Source organism: Prionailurus viverrinus, chromosome C2 (genome assembly GCF_022837055.1).
Source record: "Prionailurus viverrinus isolate Anna chromosome C2, UM_Priviv_1.0, whole genome shotgun sequence".
NCBI classification, from domain to species: domain Eukaryota; kingdom Metazoa; phylum Chordata; class Mammalia; order Carnivora; family Felidae; genus Prionailurus; species Prionailurus viverrinus.
Window position 1 is genome coordinate 64,921,694 of NC_062569.1, and position 14,601 is coordinate 64,936,294.

The 14,601-nt window shown below is 43.6% G+C and overlaps 1 protein-coding gene and 1 non-coding gene across 3 annotated transcripts in view; one reads left to right on the top strand and one right to left on the bottom strand.

The window, feature by feature from the left end:
• Nucleotides 1-4,946: 4,946 nt before the first annotated feature.
• LOC125175830 (U6 spliceosomal RNA) lies at nucleotides 4,947-5,050 on the bottom strand. The gene has a single exon (XR_007156005.1). It is a non-coding gene; the product is annotated as a U6 spliceosomal RNA (small nuclear RNA).
• Nucleotides 5,051-12,133: 7,083 nt separating this feature from the next.
• FNDC3B (fibronectin type III domain containing 3B) overlaps nucleotides 12,134-14,601 on the top strand; it is a 362,124-nt gene continuing 359,656 nt past the window's right edge. The window contains exon 1 of one of the 2 annotated variants that reach the window (XM_047875932.1): nucleotides 12,134-12,260. The gene's annotated coding sequence lies outside the window, so the exon portion shown is untranslated. Of the gene's footprint in view, nucleotides 12,261-13,041; nucleotides 13,166-14,601 lie in introns of those variants that run through there. The other variant, XM_047875933.1, reaches the window with a different exon arrangement.

The following is a 14,601-nucleotide window of genomic DNA, read 5'->3' on the forward strand; positions in this document are numbered from 1 at the left end:
ACGGAGTGCTGAGAGGAGAATATGATTGCAGTAAATCGAGAATGAGGAATGATTGTGATCCCAGAATTGTGGCTCTGAAGCACGATTTTGGTCTTAGAACAAAATATAGTCTCTTTAGAAAGACAAAAAAATCAGGAAAAAAAATTTAGCTTGGCTCTGTACAATATTCCAGTATTATAACAATTAGAAAAAATATACTGCATGCCCTTTTTTACGTTCTATCTATCATGCTCACGTCACCCTTTTCCTTTGCTTATTACTGGAATGCTCTTCCTGTCCTCCCTGCTTATGAAATGTCTCTTGCTACCAAACGTTCCTTCCTCCACTTCTGGGAATATTTCACCAAATATCTTTGGAGAAGACTCCTCCCCTATTGTTTGTCACTGGTTTTAGTGGGATAGACTCTATTCAGAACTCTAGAGGTAGGCCCAGATTGGTTTAAAGCAATCATTATATCCTTTTGTCCGAATCACCATAATTAGTTTAAGGGTTGACACCCCCCCCCCCCCCCCCCGCCCATCATCTAATCAGAGCCGACAAAGTGCTAGTATTCATTTACTAGGGATTCTGGGAAGGAGGTACTTCATTGCTTTCTCTCAGCTCTACTGGAAAAGACTATCTTCTGGAGGGATGTGATATGAAGTTATGAGGTCTAGAGCTGAGGCACATGTTTTTGCTGCCAGGAGGGAAACCAGGTAAAGAACAAACTCAACATCATCTCTCATTCCCTTTACCACAGATTTGGTACATTAGTACTAAATCATAGCATTAGATAATGGGCATAATTATTTACCAATATTATAATAAGATAATACCAAATATTGTCATTAGAGCTCATGGCTAGATTTAAAGATTTCAAAGATTTAAATTCTAGAAATGCCAGTGTCTAGGTGTATGACATAAGGAACATTTCTTTTTTTTTTTTTTAAGTTTTGCAAAATTTTTTTTAACGTTTATTTATTTTTGAGACAGAGAGAGACAGAGCATGAACAGGGGAGGGTCAGAGAGAGAGAGAGACACAGAATCTGAAACAGGCTCCAGGCTCTGAGCGGTCAGCACAGAACCCGACGCAGGGCTCGAACTCATGAACTGCGAGATCATGACCTGAGCCGAAGTCGGACGCTTAACCACCCAGGCGCCCCATGGAACACTTCTTAAATTTCCCATGCCTCTGATTCTTCATCCAGGAAAGGGGAATAATAAAATATAATATAATATTAGTGGTAGAAATTTTTCACTTCCAGAAAAGCAGTGGACAAAGCTAATGCTGTAAATCCACTACAAACAGTAAGAAATACAGGATAATATACAATAACAGCAGTAAAGCCTAATGCATATTTGAGTTTAGAAGAAAAAGAAGTTCTTGTGTGTCATGACTGAAGAGTGAAGAGTTTGTAAGTTGATGTCTTATTAGCTCTGGAGAAGAATATTACCTGTGAGTAATAGCTAGGTATATTGGTCAAGGTTCTGCAGGGAAACAGACCCAATAGGATATATACAGATATCCATATAAGAAGAGATTTATTAGAGGCACCTGCATGGCTCAGATGGTTAAGCATCTGACTTCGGTTCAGGTCATGATCTCATGGTTCATGAGTTCGAGCCCCACATCAGGCTCTCTGCTGTCTGCAGCAGAGCCCATTTCTTCGGATCCTCTGTCCCCCTCTCTCTCTGCCCCTCCCCAATTCCGACTCTCTCTCAAAAATAAGTAAAACGTTAAAAAAAGAGAGATTTATTATACGTATTGGCTCACGTAATTACGGAGAGTAAGAAGTACCACAGTCTGCCATCTGCAAACTGGTGAACCAGACAAGTGGGTGGTGTAATTCAGTCTGAGTCTAAAGGCCTGAGAACCAGTAGCACTGATGTCCGAGGGCAGAAAAAGATAGATATCCCAGCTCAAGGGCAGAGAGTCAATTTGCCCTCCCTCCATCTTTTTCTTGTATCCAGGCCCTTAATGTATTGAATGCTGCCTACCTGCATTGCTGAAGGCAATCTTTACTCAGTCTACCAATCCAAATCCTAATCTCTTCTGGAAAACACTCTCCCACACAACCAGAAATAATGTTTTACTAGCTATCCAGGCATCCCTTAGCCCAGTCAAGTTGACATAAAAAATTAAACATCCTACGGAGGTTTTGATTTTAATACCCACATAGGGAAAGAAAATGAGCCCTTAGGTCTATGGGAAGTAGAGAGTTAAAACAGATTTCTAAATAAAGCTCGGATGTTTTCTGCTAAAAAAGATATGCTCCTTAGCATAGTGAGATAACAAGAAAACTGTCTCTACCTGGGCCACAGTTAAAAAAAAAAAAAAAGGAAAGAAAATCTATTCTCAGAAATTAGGATTCTCAGCCTATATCTCCTGGGGACTTAGACTTGGAGTTTATGTGATCTTCACAGTATAGGAATGGCTTAAATTGACAAATTAACACAGAAATGGTGCTAAGTTATTGATTCCTCTGGGTGCCTGACATGGGGGTATAGTCCCCCATCCTAGTTATCACAGTGAAAGATCTAGTAATGACAAGCTCACAAACCAATATATAGTACCCAAGGAAATACTCTAGCATGAGTAAGAATAACACACAGAAAGACTAGCAACCCCAAGCAATGGATGTAATTGAACAATCTGAAAAGGACTGCAAAGTAAACATATTTGAGTATTACATGCATAAAAGAAAGAATTTTATATCACCAAAAAGTAAAGCAAATACAAGATTGTGATGTAAAGTACTACAGTTGCTTTGGAAAACAACCTAGCAATTTCTCAGAGGGTTAAACATAGAATAACCACATGACCTTGCAATGCCTCTCTTAGTTATACACTCAAGAGATAGGAAACCACATGTCCATACAAAAACCCGTACACAAATATTCTTGGCACCATTTTCCTAATAACAAAAATGAAAAGAATCCAGATGTCCATCAACGGATGAAGTGATTTATTAAATGTGATATATCCAAAGAATGGAATATTACTTGGTAATGAAAAGAAGTGACTTACTGATACATGTGGCTATTACATCAATGGGTCTTGAAAGTAGGCTAAGAAGTTCATGACATAGCTATATGTTGTCTGATTCCATTTATATAAAAAGTTCAGCATAGGCAAATATAGAGACAAAAAGTAGATTAGTGGTTGTCTCAGGCTCACAGGGCTGGGAGGATTTGAGGAATAATGGGTAAAGGGGTAAGTTTCCTCTGGGAATAATGAGAATGCTCTAAAATTAATTATGTTGATGGATACACAATTCTGTAAGTAGTTTAAAAGCCGTTAAACTGGACACTTTATTTTATATTCTTTTATTTTTAATTTTTAAATGTCTATTTATATGAGAGAGAAAGAGGTTGAGCATGAGCAGGAGAGGGTCAGAGAGAGGGAGAGACACAGAATCCGAAGAAGGCTTCAGGTTCTGAGCTGTCAGCACAGAGCACGACACGGGGCTCAAACTCATGGACCGTGAGATCACGACCTGAGCCGAACTCAGATGCTCAACTGACTGAGCCACCCATGTGCCCCTGAATTGGACACTTTAAATGGGTGAATTCTATAATATGTGATTTATATCTCAATAAAGCTGCTTAAAAAATGATACTATCTCAATAAAACCTTAGAAAAATAAGATACTCCAAGAAAGGAATAGGAAGATTTGAAAACTAACCAAATAAAACTTTAAGAGGTGAAAAATATAATCATAAAATTGAAAACTCAGTAAGCAAGTTAAAGAGAAAAGTAGGCATGAATGAAGGGAGAATTGGTGCACTAGAAGATAGATAAGGATATTAATAGGAAACAACAAAAAAAGACAAAGAAAGAAATATATGAGAGATTAAGATCCTACATTTATCTAATAAAAGTTCCAGAGAAAATAGAGATAATGGAGGAGAGACAATATTTGAAGTGATAATGACTGAGAATTTTCCAAAATTGATGAAGGACTCAGATCATCAGATTGGATAAGTGCACTAAGTCCTATGTAGGATAAATAAAAATAAATTTCTGCCTGAGATTTTTTAAAAAATGTTTATTTATTTATTGAGAGAGAGAGAGAGCACAAGCAGGGGAGGGGCAGAGAGAGAGGAAAAGAGAGAATCCCAAGCAAGCTCTGTGCTATGAGTGTGGAGCCTGATGTGGGGATCCACAAAACTTCAGATCATGACTTGAGCTGAAACAGAGTCAGATGCTTAACAAATTGAGACACCCGGGTGCCCCAGGGAGGGATGTTTAAACTTATTCCATCTTCTTTGGAATAATTATCATAAAGCTGGACAGAAAATGTTACTAGTTAATCAATGAAAAGTAAGTGAAAGAATATTGATTATCCTAATAAGCATAAACAATGTATTTGTTGCTCTATCACATGTAAACTATGGAATTTAAAAAAATGATTACAGGGGTGCCTGGATGGCTCAGTCAGTTAAGCGTCTGACTCTTAATTTTGTCTCAGGTCATGATCTCACAGTTGTAAGATCGAGCCCCTTGTTGGGCTCAGGGCAGACAATGGAGCTTGCTTATTATTCTCTCTCTCTCTCTCTCTCTCTCTCTCTCTCTCTCTCTCTCCCCCTCTCTCTCTGCCCTTCCCCTGCTCATGCCCATGCATGCTCACTTTCTCTCTTTCAAAATAAATAAATAAACTTGAAAAAAAAAAAGATTACAAGGGCGCCTGGGTGACTCAGTCAGCTAAACGTCCAACTCTTCGTCTTAGCTCAGGTCATGATCTCAAGGTTTGTGGGATCGAGCTCTGAGTCAGGCTCTGCACTGACAGCGTGGAGTCTGCTTGAGATTCTCTCTCTCTCCCTCTCTCTCTCTCTGCCTTTTCCCTGCTTGTGTTCTCTTTCTGTCTCAAAATAAATAAGTGGACTTAAAAAAAAATTACAGTTAGTTTCATTTGTATTAGTGTTATTTTGGTTCAGGAATTTTATTTTAAAAATTTATTTTATTTTATTTCACGGAATGCTTCATGGATTTGTGTGTCATCCTTGTGCAGGGGCCATGCTAATCTCCATATCATTCCAATTTTGGTATATGTGCTGTTAATGCTAGTGCTTGGTTCAGGAATTTCAAAATGGGTTTAGAATAAGCTCTTTCATTCTAAACCTAATATTTTTTTTACCTCCAATACAGTTTGAATTAGTTTCCTGTCACTTGAAACCAAAGAGTTCTAAATAATATACTTATCTCCCATAAAGATAGAGCAGCATAAAATAAAACAGAGATAAGATAGGTTCATTAAAATAAAGATTAAGTGAATATGAATCATGTAATAAAGAGGGAGGTATAATGGTCTCACCAGAAATTTTAGGCTAAGGATAACTGCTGTAGTTGAGAACAAAACTTACCTTGACTTTCTTAGCAACCAAGGGAAAAAGGAACCTCAATAAATTGCTTTGTTCTCATTGTCAAATAAAAAAGCCTATTTCTTCATCAAGATAATGGAATATTATTCAGCCATTAGAAAGAAGGAAATCTCAGAGTGCATGGGTGGCTCGATCGGTTAAGCATCTGACTCTTGATTTTGGCTCAGGTCATGATGTTGCAGTTTGTGGGATCGAGACCTGCATTGATTGGGCTCTGCACTGACAGTGTGGAGTCTGCTTGGGATTCTGTGTCTCCCTCTCTCTCTGCCCCTCCCTAGCTCTCTCTCTCAAAATAAATAAATAAATAAATAAATAAATAAATAAATAAATAAACAAACAAACAAACAAACATACATTAAAGAGAGAGAGAGAGAGAGAAAGAGGGGGTGCCTGGGTGGCTCAGTTGGTTAAGAATTCGACTTCAGCTCAGGTCATGATCTCAAGGTTTGTGAATTCCAGCCCCGCATCAGTGTCTCTGCTGTCAGCACACTTCAATTCAGATCCTCAGTCTCCCTCTCTCTCTCTGTCCCTGCCCCACTTGCATGTGTGCTCTCCATCTCTCTCTCAAAAATAAATAAACATTTAAAAACAGTTTTTTTAAAGAAAGAAAGCTTGCCGTTTACAACAACATGGATGGAACTTGAGGGCATTATGCTAAGTGAAATAAGTCAGACAGAGAAAGGCCAATATTGTGTGTTATCACTTATATGTGGAATCTAAAAAAAGCCAAATTCATGGAAACAGAGTATGATTTATAGATCATCAAATATTGGGAGCCAAGGACCCTCTATCTGATGACCAGGATTAACTGAATTTGTCAAGGGAGAGGAAGTGAGTCTGTGGTGCTGATCTTATGGGGTAATCGGGGTTCCCTTTCCACAATTCTATCAACAGCAGGGGGCTCAGCACAGAGGTAGGTACAATATTAGCTGTCCTGGCTGAGTGAACAAGTTACTGAAGCAACCTGAAGAACTTGCTCTAAATTCACAGGAAACTTCTAGAAAGAACTGGAAAGAGTACAAAGGGAGTGAGCAATCCTACAATAATGGTGGCTGCCAGAGTCAGAGAAAGGGTGTTTATTAATGTTAATGTGATCAAAATGTTACCCCCTTGCTAGTAAGATCTGAGACACAGGATTACATGTAATGCACCAAGGGGTATGCTTCCAAGAACTAAAAGAAATATTGTGGTAACTACATAAAAGACTAGAAATGATGATTTCAAATATAACATCCTACGCTTCACAAACAGAATGGGCACCATTGGCTCTGCAGAAAGGTTACTCCGTTTTCAACTCATTGCTTCCTGGTCAATTTCAGAATTTTTACTTGATCAAATTGGTTTGTATCTCAGGCACGTTGCTGAGATAAAACTATTTGTTTGTGTTTTTTGCTTCCTTTCTCTGTGAAAGACACATTCTCTCTATCTCTAGTCTATATCTCTCTATCTCCACTTCTATCTTTATCTCTACCTACATGTATTTCTCTCCAGGGAAAATTTTGAATTTGTTTGAGGAAGACAGTATATAGCACAGCTGTGCTCTTGACCTCTTATGAAGAGAAGGTGACCATAGGAGTAAATCAGGTATGAGAGTGGGCTAACAGGTATAACAGGAGTAAATCAGGTATGAGTGGGCAAGAGGGCTAACAATGACTATGAATGAGGAAGAGTCAGACCAACCCGCTCCTCTCTGGTGGTGTGGTTCAGGTAAGCCAGGGTGATGGACAGATTCATAGCTATTTAAATAACTTTGCCTCAAATTTGCTTCCAACTGGAGAAAAATTACTAGTGGTCATCCTTGGCCTTGTCCCGTTCCATGTTTCTGTTAGTGACTTGGATGGCATCATGGAAAGCATGGGTGTCCTAATTATTAACGTCACAAAGCCGGTAAAGGTTTTTTGGTGAAAGACTCGATGTCTAGAAAGGCCCAGGTAGGCTGGAATGTAAGTATAAAACTTACAAATAAAATGTAATAAAATTAGTCAAGCAATTAACATTAATCAAAGTCAAGTAAGATGAAATCAATTGCATTCCTAATGTATGCCAACTTGACAAGTTTCATGGAAGGAAAAAATGATTTAATGGGATGAGGAGGGAGCTAAGGAAATCAGCACAACATTAACCTGTACTGACACAGCGTTTTGTCCAAATTGAAGCAGGAAACCACTCTGTGGTTGTGTTCTGACGATGGGGGAAATGTAAACAGAATCTGGATACTCATCTTTTGGAGAGGTTGAACAAGTAGGCCAGCAGCGGTGGCAGGAGAAAGGGAAGGAGAGAGATCTGGAAGCCATGTGATGAGATAAGAATTCAGCATGTCTGAGATGATTATCCAGGAAAAGGGAACCTTTAGGGAGCATGTGACAGGGATGGTCAATTCACTGGAAGGGAAGTCATGTGGAAGGCAACTGTTGTTATTCTGTCCGCCTCCAGAGGGCAGAAACAGGACCGTTGGGGGAAAGTGGCAAGGAGGCAGGTGTCAGAAGACTTGGTATAGATTTGGCGTTGCTGATAAAAGGCATTCTCCGCAAGAAACGTTTCCCTCTTCCTGGTGGCGTTCGGGCTGAGCTGGGTGCTTAGCTGTCCCAGACATGGAAACAGATTCTGATCGGGGAGGAAGAGCACCTCAAAAACCTTTAACTCCCTGTCAACCCTGTGGTTTCATGAGCCCTGGCACTCATTCAGCTTCTACCTGAATAGTTTCTGATGACTATGGAATGGATATTCTTGTTTGAAGTGACTTTACAAAATATATATATAAAATATAAAATATACATTTATATAAAATATTATATATATATATATATATGGTGAAGCTATAACATTGTTCTAGAAAAGTGGGTTTGACTGAGGCTGAAGTATTGCTCTTAGATTGTGTTATTGACTGAGCTGGCTGTCCTTTACTCTAGTTAGTACTCCAGTAAATTCGGAGTAATCCAAACAGGATTAATTGGCTTTTTGTCAATGTTCATATTGAAACTGGTATCAGATCTGGCTCAGGACATCAGAACAAGAAGTAAAGGCAAAGAGTTAATGCCCTCTATCTAAGGTCAAGATTGGGTTTCAAGATTAGAGGGCAAGACTGCGCCTGCCTGGAAGAATCTAGCAAAGGAAGGATATTGAGACAGGAACCTAACTAGGTCTTCTAGATACTGTGTATTCCTGGCTGTAGTGATCTCTGAGAAAGAAGTTTAAATTTCAACAGTCTAGACTTAGAGAAGGTGTTCAGAGGTTTCATGGTTTAAGATTTTTTTTTCATTGCTAGTTTTAAAACTCATGCTTTCTTACATGTTAAAGTTGCATTTCTTTTGCTATAACGTATTTGAAATCAGGGAGTATCACTTTGGTTTTTTTTTGTTTTTTGTTTTTTTTTTTTAGTGCGACGCAGCCTATATTGCATGGACAATATAAAGGCTTGGGGTGCCTGGGTGGCTCAGTCAGTTACGTGTCAGACACTTGATCTAAGGGCTTGAGTTCAACTCCCACAAAGGACTCTGCGCTGAGTGTGAAGCCTACACACACACACACACACACACACACACACACACAGAAAGGCTTACAAGTCTGTATATTTTCATACAGGCCTTATCTTCCAGGCATCTTCATTTGGATGTTAATTTTTGTAATTGAGCAAATTCTAAAATGCTTTTGGAGCAAAGTTATGATTACAGTTCCACAATTTAGGACCTAGAGAGGCAGGTGACTTGGGTTGTCAACACCATATGGGAAGACTCACTGCCTTGCAGTCAGGCCCTCCTTCCCATCTGCAGACCATCTCTCTGGCCTAAGCCTGTATCATCTCCCATCCAGGGTAGGTTCAGGGCATGCCTTTCTGACAAGAGCCTTCTGCATCCTGCTGCCAGAATAGTCAGCTTTGAAACCTACTTCAATCACTCCATGAGTCTATAACCTCACTGTATTCAATTTGAACCCTTCAACGTACAGTTGAGAGCCCTTCTGACATTTAAAAAAATGTTTATTTATTTGTTTTGAGAGAGAGGGGGAGAGAGAGAGAATCCCAAGCACGTTCCTCACCGTCAGCATGACCTGAGCTGAAATCAAGGGGCAGATGCTCAACTGACTGAACCACCCAGGTGCCCCTGAGAGCCCTTTTGAAGGTCCATCTTTTTCCTTGAAGTTTCCAATTCCTGTTCTATTCATTCATTCATTCATTCATTCATTCAAAGAGAAACCAATATTTATTTGAGTATTGGCTGCTCGAGGCTTTTAATTCTTACAACTTTAACAGAAGGCAAATCACCATTTAACAAATAAATATTTATTTAAACGTTTAACAGAGGACTCAGAGAACTTTAATAACTTGCCCATCATCATTGGCTTTTGTGTGATTATAATTTCCATGCCCTTTGCCTACCCCATACTTCCTCTCATTCTGCAAACATTTCTTGTGGTTTCTTTCTGTGCCGAAACTGGTATGAGGTGCTGGGATAAGAAGATGAATGAAGCACTGAGATCATGTATATGAACATACAGTTACAATTGTATTCTATATATTGATTCTTCTTAATTAGAACGAAGTCAGTCTAGTGGAAGAAACGGGCAGAAATAACTGAAATCAAGAGAGAAACAGGAGAGTGCGAGGAGAAATAGGATTCAAGCACTTGCTGAACTTAGGACCAAAAAAGCATACACACCCACAAACCAAAACCAAAAACCAGAATACTGAGAAATAGCTCCTTTCTTTTTGGAATTTACGATTTGATTTTGGGGATGTGTGAGATAATAGCGAATCTAGGCAAACGTGGCCCTCCGTCCTTATTGGCTTCTTTCAGCCAAATGTCTCCAAAGGGGCTCTTGAAGCCATCTTTCTAAAAACATGGTTCTAATCCTAGGTGATAGTCCTGCCTGGGAAGGAAAAAAAAGAAAAAGAAAGAAAGAAAGAACAAAAGAAAGAAAGAAAGAAAGAAAGAAAGAAAGAAAGAAAGAAAGAAAAAAAACGCAGTGCCCCCCACCGCCCTTCCAGCTCTGGTCTCAGCTTTTCCAGCTTCCCCCAGAGCCAGGTCTTGCAGTGCCGCTGAACTCTCATGACTTGGAAGCACACCTCTGTCCTTGTGCACGTGCTGTCACTTGTTTGGAGCATACCTCTTCCTCATCACTGTCCTAAGATCATGCAGTCGTCTGTCTTTGAGCTCCTGCTAAAATCACTGCCCGCCTCCCCACAGTCTGATAGCTCTTGTCCCCATAAACTCTGTAATTCTTTTTAGTTCTCACATTGCTCTGAATCTAGTGCTTATGTCCTCCACTTGACTGGGTCTTGTTCATTTAAAGAAACTTTTTTTTAAGTTCATGTATTTATTTTTGAGAGAGACAGAGAGTAGGGGAGGGGCAGAGAAAGAGGGAGAGAGAGATTTTCAGGCAGGCTCCGCGCTGTCCGCAGAGAGCCCGATGTGGGGTTTGAACCCACAAACACTGAGCCAAAACCAAGAGTCAGATGCTTAACTGACTGAGCCACCCAGGCACCCCAGGTCTTAATCATTTTTGTATCCCCAGCATCAACCTAGCATTGTGCCTTCTAAAGTACCCCTGATACATGTTTGTTGAATAAATTAATCGTAAAGTATGTGGAAGAATTGAAATGAGTAGATAAATTGGCAAACTTCAGAGGGCAGAAGGTTAAATTCACATGTGGAAGGAAAGACTTGGCAAAAGGAAGTAAAAGCAGGCAAGAGAAACTGAGAAGACTGGGGTTAGTTGCTTGCCCTGAAATTTCAGTTCTTTGCCAGGTTCAAGAAAACTCATTAACATGAAATCTGGACACATCTTTCTTTTCTTCTCCTTCTGCTCCCCTCTCCTCCTCCTTCTTCATAGGCAATTGTGATAATATCCCATCTCTACATGTCTGAGCTAAGATCTGAGTGCTACAACAGCTTTTTAAAACATTTTTCATTGCAGTATTCTTTTATGTTTTTCTGGCTTTAATACAGTGCTATGTACAATAACTTTATCAGATAGTTGATGCCGAACGTCATTATTCAGAATACCTGGGAAGCTGAGGAGAGAGGGCAGGGAAAACTGCCTCTTCCCTCCTGGATAATTTGAGGGGTGGATGGGATGCAATCTGTTAACCACTTTGAGCCTCTACAAGAGGAATACGTTACATTTACTTAATATAAACTCAACAGTTATCTAAGGGGTCCCATTATGCACTCAGCTATGTTTGACAGGACAGAAATACAGATATGATATGAATACGGATCAGTGCCCTTGTGAGCGCATATGAGTACTGAAAGGGGGAAACAGACATTTTAACTTTGGTATAATAAAATCTGTTCATGCTATGTTGGTTGTGTGAACAAGTGCTGTGGGAAATAGACAAGGGAGTGACAAAATAGCTCACGAGGTTGTGGGGATTTAAAAAAAAGTTAATAGATGTGTAAATGAAAAAGGGTCATAGAGTCTTCGCTCTGCTTATTACTCAGCAAACACTGCATTTATATTGCTGTTTGGTGATCTGTTGCAGAACGCCAGCCCTCGAGTTTTAGGAGCTGCTAGTTCCCCAAAGCCTCCGACTTCTTTAGTCTGACTGAATCAAAGAGTGTCTCGTCAGTTGCGCAGGCCTGGGGCGCACGGGAGGCTCCCACAGTCCTGCGGAGCTGAGATTGTGGTGGCGGTTTTACTCTGCAGTTTACGGCAGTGGGCGGGCCCCAAATCCCCATGTGGTCCCGACATCATTGACATGGCGGAATCCCCCATCAAACCCTCCTGGTAGTTATTTGAGCGGCGGCGGCGGCCGGAGGAGGAGGAGAGCGGCGGCGGCGGCGGCGGCGGCGGCGGGAGCGGCGAAGGGGCAGCGGGGATCCTCGAGACTACCGGCTGGGAAGGCGTGGGCGACCCGGTGTGTGGCGCGCCCGGAGCCCCGCTTTTCAGCCCGAGGGAAGGTAAGGCGTGCACGATCGGCAGACTGGAGGCACCGGGACCCCGCACCTCGGCCGCCGGGTCCCGCGCGCTGGAAAGCCCCGGCCGGACGCGGAGTCCGCGGGAGTGCGATCCTGTCCCGGAGCGCTCCGGGCGCGCCGGGCTTCCCGGGGAAAACTTGGCGCCAGAGTGCTAGGGCGCCCCGCGCTCGCCTGGGCACCCCGGGAACACGGGGCCCGGGAGGGGGCTGGTCTCCACTTTGGGGCCGCATCTTGCTGGGCTCTGGCCCCCCCTCCCGTCGCCCCAGCTTGCCTGGGTTTGGAGGAGGGAAAGAAGCGGGTAGATTCTTCTTGATGAAAAAAAATCTGGGCAGTGGCTCCCGGGCTCTCCCTCCCCCCCTCGCCCTCCCCATCCTTCCCAGCAGATTCTGTCCGAGGAATCTGCTCCCCCTCCCGGAATCTCCGCGGCAGGAACGCTGCCCGGGAGGGGGAGGGCGGGCGGAGAGGCCGAGGAATCTTCGACGTGTCACTTTCTGAGGCTGTAGATTTCCATATGGTGGAGGGAGGAGGGCGGGCGTGCGAAGTGGGGCTGGAAGTTGGGGCCGCCTCTCCGCGCCGGGCGGGGGCGGGCCGGGACCTCAGACCCTGGGATGCTCGCGGGGAGGGTCCGGGCCCGCAGCCCCGGGAGCCGAGCCGGCCCCCTGCCCCCGGCCGGGCCTCTCCAGGACACTCCCCGCCTCGCTGCTGGCCACCTCCGTGCGCGCCACGTCCTCCCTCCCCGTCCTGCCCCCCGGGCTCCCCCCGGGCTGGGGGCGGTAACCGGCGGCCACGGCCGGACTCGGCGAGCCTAGCGGCTGGAAGATCGGGCGGGGGAACGGGGCGCGGCGGGAAGGAGCGGGCGACCCGGTGTGTGGGCCAGCGTAGCTCCGGTCAGTCGGTCACCCCGAGGGGCGCCCCGGCCGGGGGTGGGGCGGGCGGCGGAATCCGCGCCCGGAGGCGGCCGGGAGGGGCCGCGCGGACTGTCTGGTGCCCGCGGCGGGGCGGGGGCCGGCCAGCGTGGGAAGGGCCTGTCACCCTGGGAGGAAAGTGGGGCCTCGGGCTGTGCCAGCGAACTTTCCCAGAGGTCCGGGTCCGGGCGCCCCGTGGGAGCCCGAGCACCGGGCCCAGTGTCCCGGGAGACTGGGCTGGGCCGCCTGGAGGCGCCGTTGGCGGAGAGGCTTCCAGGAGTGCGCGATTGGAGTTGGAGCTTTTCGAATCTCAACTCCCACCCTGCCATCCCAGACGAAGGGAAGCAGTGGCATATTATCCAGACAGTGCAGTTTTGCGACTTCTTTAAAAGTTACAACTTTTTATTTTCTCTTCTGCCTAGCATTTCCTTGGAACAAAATTTGGAATTGGGCCGCTATGAGCCGACGCTGGGGCCCCCAATCCGCACGTTTTCTCTCTCCATCCCCGTCGGTTTCTAGTCTCCCTCCCCCTCTTACACCCAGGCTTAATCATATTTTGGAACGGGCGAGGTCTTTTGTTGGGTGGGCACCCTTTGATTGCTTGTCCGTTTATTTTTTAATGTGCAGCTAATTTGATTTGAATTTCCGCCAGTTTCCAGGCCCTGCTAGGGAAAAACTAAGGGAGAGGAATAAGCCACTTTTTTTTTTTTTTTTTTTTTTTAAAGCGTGGAGAGAGGTGGGGCATTGGGAAAGGGGAGGCACTGTGGTTGTGGGCAAAGAGAAGGAGCAGACAGACCCGGAAGAAAAGGAATCTGCTCTGGAATAACACTTTTTTTTTTTTTTTTTTTTTTTTTTTTGAGGCTACAGGCCTTGGGCAAAAATGCACCGCTCTGTTCTGATTTCTACTGCCTGAGTTGCTTTTCCACTCTCAGGCTAAAACTGTGACTCTGGGGACCTGGACAGGACGGGGGAAGAGGTCCAGAACCCAAGGCAGCCAGTGGCCCTGGTTTTGTGCTTTTTTGGGGGGGGGGGGGCTTGGTTCCCCCTCATTGGAGGCAGGCTTTGTGGACCCAGCGTTCATTCAGTTTCCTGGTTCCCAGGGAACAGCTGTTAATGAGAGTAAAGTCTTTGGGCATGTTTCTGGCCCTGCAAAGGGGACCTCACCCATGAAGGTGTAATTCTCACTTTGTTTAGAGGGTCACCCACAAATGGCTAAGAATGAGGCATAGCTGGTTTAAAAAAATCATTAAAAAGTTGTGTTTAAACTCATATGTGCTTTTAAAGTGTTTTGGTTTAAATATTAAGAAAGAAACATGTATCTGTAAAGGTCATGTTCTTTTAAAAGCGATGTTATAAGTGCAAGATATCATCATGGAATAGGGGTTGTAGTTTCTAATTACAGTATATACAGTTCCAGA